This window comes from Cryptotermes secundus, unplaced genomic scaffold (assembly GCF_002891405.2).
Source record: "Cryptotermes secundus unplaced genomic scaffold, Csec_1.0 scaffold480, whole genome shotgun sequence".
Taxonomy (NCBI): domain Eukaryota; kingdom Metazoa; phylum Arthropoda; class Insecta; order Blattodea; family Kalotermitidae; genus Cryptotermes; species Cryptotermes secundus.
In genome coordinates, this window is record NW_019732379.1 from 1,695,325 (window position 1) to 1,702,452 (window position 7,128).

Genomic DNA, 7,128 nt, shown 5'->3' on the forward strand with positions numbered 1-7,128 from the left:
TAGGATTGGCACAATAAGCTACAACTAGCCAAAGTACCAAATGGTCTCTCACTCCAATAAAAATAATAATAAAAGAATCCTGTCCAGATCCCGCCTCCTTGGCTCCATTCTCCCATTATCTGTCTTAACATTCTATTTGTATCCCCAGCAGATCCTTCAATTTATCCTACCAAAATACCCTAGGTAATCTTCTCCTGTGACTGACATGCCCTTGGTTCTTTACTGTTGTTATCTTCAAGTAATTGAATTTCAGTCGAGAATTGTGTGGGAAATTGTTTTCTGACACACATAGGTCTTGTTTATGTGTAGATAAGAATGAAGAGGCATTACTTTATAACTGACTTGCAAGTTCAGGTTATCCACCTCAGTGTGAAACTCTGAGAAGCAGAATCAGTATCAGGATTGAATGTGGGTAGGACTATTTATGTAATTTCTTTGCCTGTTTCATTTTCGTTACATTGTTATTCACTTTTGTTGTTATATGTGTATTCCTTCTCTTACTTTTGCCATTTAATCCTACCGGTACTAAACTGGTGAAAATTAACATAAGATTTTAAATAGTAATTGCATTTCTTTAAGATATATTATTAATTTTTGCTATATAATCATATCAAATACTGAACTGGAAGATGAACAGATACCAGATTTTCAGTGTTCATTATATATATATATATATACACCGACCAGCCTGGTGAAAACGTTAACAGATCAAGCACACAGAAAGGAAGCATAATGGCATGGCAGGAACTGTTGTATCAGACACTGGAGATTGGAAAAAATAAGTGAATTATTCTAGATATAGATTGTTGTCCCACAGAAACTTCTAACAGGCTGTGGTCAATAAAGGAAGCCAGTAAAATACCTACTCCCTTCAAGGCTTACAGGCAGGTCTGAAGATGCACCCAAATATTATGTAGGATTTTCCCTGGAGAAAAATGAATCCTAAAATTACATAAAATAAGTTAATTCTTTCAGTCTAGTGCAGTCCAGTCTAGAAAACTGAAATTGAACAGGGTTAATGAATGACAAGGCTGGCACACAACAAACAAACCTACACAAATGGAAAAATTTATTATTCTCAATTAATGACATAACCAGTCTGATGGCTTCCTTCCATAGCGACCAGAAAATTCTTTATACTTCCTGGTTTTTTTATTATAACATCTTTTTTGTGTGTAACAGATGTGAGGTAGAAGATCACAGTTCTGGATTTCAAAGGAAGCAAGCTACTATTGTTACTGATGAAATGTACAATGAAAGAAAGCACCTGCTCTTCCCCTATGCCAGACTTATTTAGGGTTCTAACAGCTTCCCTAATCCGAGACAAACTTAGCATCTGCATTCAAACTGAAATGTGTCTTAGGCATTTGTAAGAATCGCTATGTCATTTTGAGACGAGTCTGAAATCAGAATTTAAAACATTTCAAGAACTGAGATGAGAACCTAACTTTTCCCTTCTAAACCAATTATTTCATCATAATCACAATTTATAACACAGCCCACTTTTCACATTGCACTAAAGTGTACTACTTACATCTTTTGGTATCAGATCCTTTGTCAATGAAAATTTGTCAAAAAAAGGTAAAGTTTTCCCTGTGCTTATTTGATTCAGCACACCTTGAAGACATGTGGGAGAATGAAGGTACAGCTCCAGAATTCTTGTCCTGTACACTAGATGGAGCTTCATGCCCCTGCCACTTTACCCCTGGTACCCATTGTATAGGAGACTGGGTGGGCCCCAAAGCTGGTCTGAACATTGTGGAGTAGGAAAATATCTCTTGCCCTGCCAAGAATTGAATCCCGACTGTCCAGCCTGTCACTATACTGACTGAGCTATTCAAAGAAAGTGCAGAAAACATTTTCAATATGAGAAGGTCAACTACTCCTGTCAAAGAACAAACAAGAAGTACTGGGAAGAACAAATCACATACTTTCCTTTGATATGCGGACCTCACAAAAAATGCACCCAACAGTTCTTTTATTGTTGTGTGTATTCGTTGCCACTGTAATGTTTTTTCTAAGCCCCTGCCTAGCAATGGTAGAAGTATACACATACAGACACACACATACACTGATGGGTGGGATTTATAAAGTATGCTGCCGAGATGAGCTCACGTGCCATGATGTACATACCAAGTTTCATAAACATGTGTTCAGGCATTCAGAAGTTAATGAGAAGGGGGATAGAGAGAGACACAGACATAAGCCTACCCTTTATTTTTTTCAAAATAAGGAAAGCAGGCTAAACTGGGATGGATCTCTAACTGTTCTATCAGAATTCTTTGAACTGTACCTGCCAATGTACACAGCTTAGTCTTAGCAATGTTTCCATTTGCAAATCAATTTCAGTTGATTTTAATGTCACCATTGACACTGATGACCTAAATAACAAACACAACTCTGTCTCCAAAACGCAACAGACGGTTTCTTACCAGAGTATTATTCTATAGTAGGCTCCATTTGTTAACTTTTAAACTTAAATGACTGCATTCCATTCGGTTTAGTAGATATAAATATGTGTTAGTTAAAAAGCTCAGTCAAGCAACTTTGTTCGTAATAATTCAAAAGGTTACATATTCTGGCATCAGTCTTACACCATCATTAGACCTTTTCTATAGGGTGTGTAAAGATGAACTTTGACATGTTATTGAATAGTGTTGCTGTTGGGTTGTTTCATCTGGTACCAACAAGTACTAAACAGATAAACATATAAAAGTTCCTTTGCTTGCTGCCTGCTTCACATCAGTTTCCTGCTTGGCTTGTTCTTCAGCCCTGAATATTGAACCAACATGTTCCTCTGAAATGTCAGCTGACTTTAAACAGTCTACACAGTGCTACATCCCAGAAGACAGAATTCTTCATAACCACTGGTGTGAGAACCTGTAATCCTACATCTAAAGTGTCTGTTACGTTTTGAACATTCACTCATAATCTGCAGTTTATATATATATTTTACTTTTCTTTACCAGACAAAACAAACAGACAACAAACAACCTTAGCTGAGACACGACAGAGCTCAATAACATGCAAAACCTCCTCTCTGCACATTATATTGAAAAGGTCTAATGGTATAATAAGATTCTGAATTATTACAGATAGAATTGTTTGACTAAAGAGTGGCTTTATTTATTTGGTATAGGATGATGAAAACTAACAGTAGCCTTTTAGTTTTGCTTTTCAGGGGGGACTTTCACCAACAACTCCTCTGGAACAAACATACTGCATCACTCTTCTTCATGCTCTTCCAATTCACTCCACAGATCAACTCCTCCATCAAAATAACAACACACTTTCTCCACTTCCTTCTACTTTTATTATTTTCTCTTGCAAACTACATACTTTGTACCTTTCTTCACTTCAGTGCTACTAGTAGCCCATGTTCTTGCATGATGTATCAGTTGTGTATACAATGTACAGCATGATGAATGTGAAAATAAAGAGACAAATTGAAGTGAGTGATGGTGATGTTACTATTCAACTTGTGAGTTGTTGATGAACTGAGAGGAGTGGGGTGTATTGCTGATGCATGATGCTGGGAAGAATTCAAGTTCCTTTTGTGTACTAATCTCGTAAAGGTAAAGATAAAGTTGTCCCTATGCTTAACTAATTAAGCACTACACCATGAAGGTGTATGTGGGAGTGGATGTATAGATCCATGTCTTCTTGATCTCAACACTAGTTGGAGGTGAGTGGTCAGCTTTATCCCCAGGGAAAGAGCCCCTGGTACCCACTGAATAGGAGGCTGGTTGGGCTTCAGAACTGGTCTGGACACACACTATCTTGTAGAAAATAAAATTCAAGTCCTCTCAAGCATGAAGCCCTCTATAAGTGTGCTTGTGTTCTCCCCAACCTGTGAACAAACAAGCCAAAATCAGAATTACTGTATTTTGCACAAAAACTTACTCCCCCCCTTCCACAAGTTACATGTACTCCATACAATGACCTTGTACTTGTACCAAGCACAAGTAACTGAGAGTGGGAGGAGGCCAGTTAAGTTGCTCTGAAACATGGTCCGATAAGAAAAGGTTTTTCAGTTACAAATAAATGCAGTGCACTTAACTACTATGAGTACCATGTTCCTAATGAACCACAGAAAGGCTCCCTTTTCACATAATGCCTCTGTTGCCTTGACAATGTGATTGAAGCCCTCACACTTTCATTATGAAACCTTATATTCAGGAAATTTGGTCACAGGAATTATGTAACAGAAGCTCATGAGCCATCTTCAACTTAATCTTCCGAGGAGCGTCATTGCTTTACCGTAACCAACCAACCTTTCAACCAGGGCTGAAGATTTTCCAATGGACACCCCATCCAGGTAAAGTTGTGTCTGTGCTCAATTATGCACCAAAGCACAACATGGAGTTGAGGGGTCAATTTCACACAGCAGGGCAAAGCGCCCCCAACACCCACTGCACTGGGAACTGAACTCTGGCCATCTACTGACCTATCCTGGCAAGTGTGGAAGTTGCCTTGGCAAGAGTAAATGTTTAAATGTAAACGTTTGTCATGCTGCTAAAATGGAAAAAACCCTTGTTCCCCCCCCCCCCTCTGCCCATTCCAAACCATATGTTTTATGAGGTATAACTCTGTTCCTCCCTGCCAATGCCTCTCGTTTTATAAATGGTCACCCATTAACATCCCACACCAAGATCACTGTCACTGCCAGTCAAGTTGTGACCTAGCATCTTTTGTTTCGCTGCAGCAGTCCTTATAGGACAACCTAGAGTTCCTAAGGACTATTAAGATTCATGCAGAGAAGTGCTATAAGCAGTCTCAAACCTAAAAAATGTGCACATCACCAGTTTTGTTTTCCATAGCACACATCATAAACAAATGAACCAAGTCTTTCTTGGGTGGACAGGTTCCCCATTGCAGTTCTTCCTACCGAGTAATGTACCAAAGGCACTACATGCTGACACCTAATATAACAAGTCAACTAAGGTCAAGGACACACCACGGAAACTGGCAACCAAAACACGACTGCAATTTCCAAGAAAAATCGCTGATTTCAAGCAGGCAACTGGTTTCCAGATTAGCAGGTGCAAACTGAGGAAACTTACGTTTGATTAGTTGCTCACATCACCACAAGTGGGTACATCCGTCCAACGCAATGCACGGTTGTATGTTTCAATTTTATGCACTTACCTTCTGCAGTTCAAGATAATACTGATCCTGTCATAATATGGTGCTAGTTCAGACTGGTTGAGGCAGGGTGGAAGACGACGACCATGAGGAATATATTGGAATGTTAATTCATTTGTTTTAATTAAGGTCAATTTATTATAATAGCGAAATATCACGTTCACACGATACAAAATTTTGAAATACAATGAAACAATTTTAGCAAGATAGAAGACACTTGACGATGGCCGTATATAGCCGAACCATGTAATGTGGAAGAAGCGTGACTATATAATAAGCTGTATTTAAGATGGAAATATATGTGTAATAAATGATATATTAATGCAACAGAATGCTTAAATACAATATTAGGAAAAGAAAACATTGGGTGCATCCGTTCTTCTATTATAATTTAAACGTAGGCACTTATATTGTTTCAAAAGAACAACCTGGATCCAGACTCCGTCTCATAAGAAATTCTTTCCACAGCCAAATCTATTTTACTCTACCTAGCATAGTTTAGGTGTTGCTTGTCATATATACCAGGCTCTTACTCAATTAACTGCACAAAAACAAATTAGCAGCTTCGTCAACCTTTCATGCTATCAAAAGAAACAAATGAAATTATTGAAGTGCGTTATAGAACAGCTGACACTAGGAAACCATACGGCAACACAATTGTCAGAGAGACTGGCATGCTTCATTGCCTGGAAGTTGAGTTTCTCAGTCTTTCCGCAAGTTTCATTGCCATTTCCTCAATGTGCGCTGCTCCATTCAATAACAAGTGTTCAACTCAGGCTGATAATAATTCTCGGAAAATTTGGTTGTGTTGCAGTTGCCAGTTTCCTTGGTGTGCCCTTGCCCTAACTCCACAGCCTGGAACGTAACTGTAACACATGTTGCATCATTCTAACCATTTTCAACCCACTGGATGTGCAAACATGTGAAGATTGGCAGTACTTGGTGTAAATATCGCAAATTTTTGTCAAGTATTTTGCGTTAGGCGATCCCCCGTCCAAGGAGTCCTACCTACTGTGTAAATGGATCAAGAAACATTAAATGTGGCCCAGGTTCAAGAAAGCACTGTAGAGCCATAGATCGATACAACATAGTGCAAGTAATTAGGGCTGGTGGAACAGCATATAACCACAATGGGGAGAGGGGGAAATGACCCATGAACCCATTGTGGAAACCTGTCACTCCCTGCCACAGCCAAAAAATCAAGATCCAAATTTGGATTGCATATGTAACACACTGCAAATTTAGAATATAATTTCTATTTACATTTCAAGGCAATGACTCATTTTTATACAACAAAATGAAATCACTATGCATTAGGCTCTCATTTTCTCTGGCCCCAGCTGAAGCTCAGTATTAACAACACACCATTCATAATGTTGTATTTTAGCGTCCTGTTGCACTGATTTTCATCCATGATATGTGTGCCGTGTCCGTCTTGTAGTGCACCCAATTTTACAACATGTTTCGGCAACATAGTGCCATCATCAGGTGCTCCATTTATGTTAATCTATTGCATTGCTTGCCATTTTACAATGACATAATGGCAAGCAATGCAATAGATTAACGTAAATGGAGCACCTGATGATGGCACTGTGAAATAACAGGTGAAATTGAGTGCACTACAAGATGGACATGGCACACATATCATGGACGAACACACCATTCTCTTGTATGCCATGAACACAATAATGAATTTTGATGTCATAAATAATTTTCATGGACGGAACTATTTAACTTTTTCAAAACAAATCATTTTCATTGAGTGTTAACAATAGTGTAAAAGATTATTAACACTGTCCAGAGTGATTGATAAATGTTTTATTTTTATCTTCCTTTACATGTTTCGGTCAGAGCGACCATCTTCAGAAGGACATTATCAATACATATGGAAACTACTAGTACAGTGTCATAGGCCATTATCAGTACATACAGAAGCTACTATTACAATGTCGTATATACACTCACATATATAAAATATGTTAT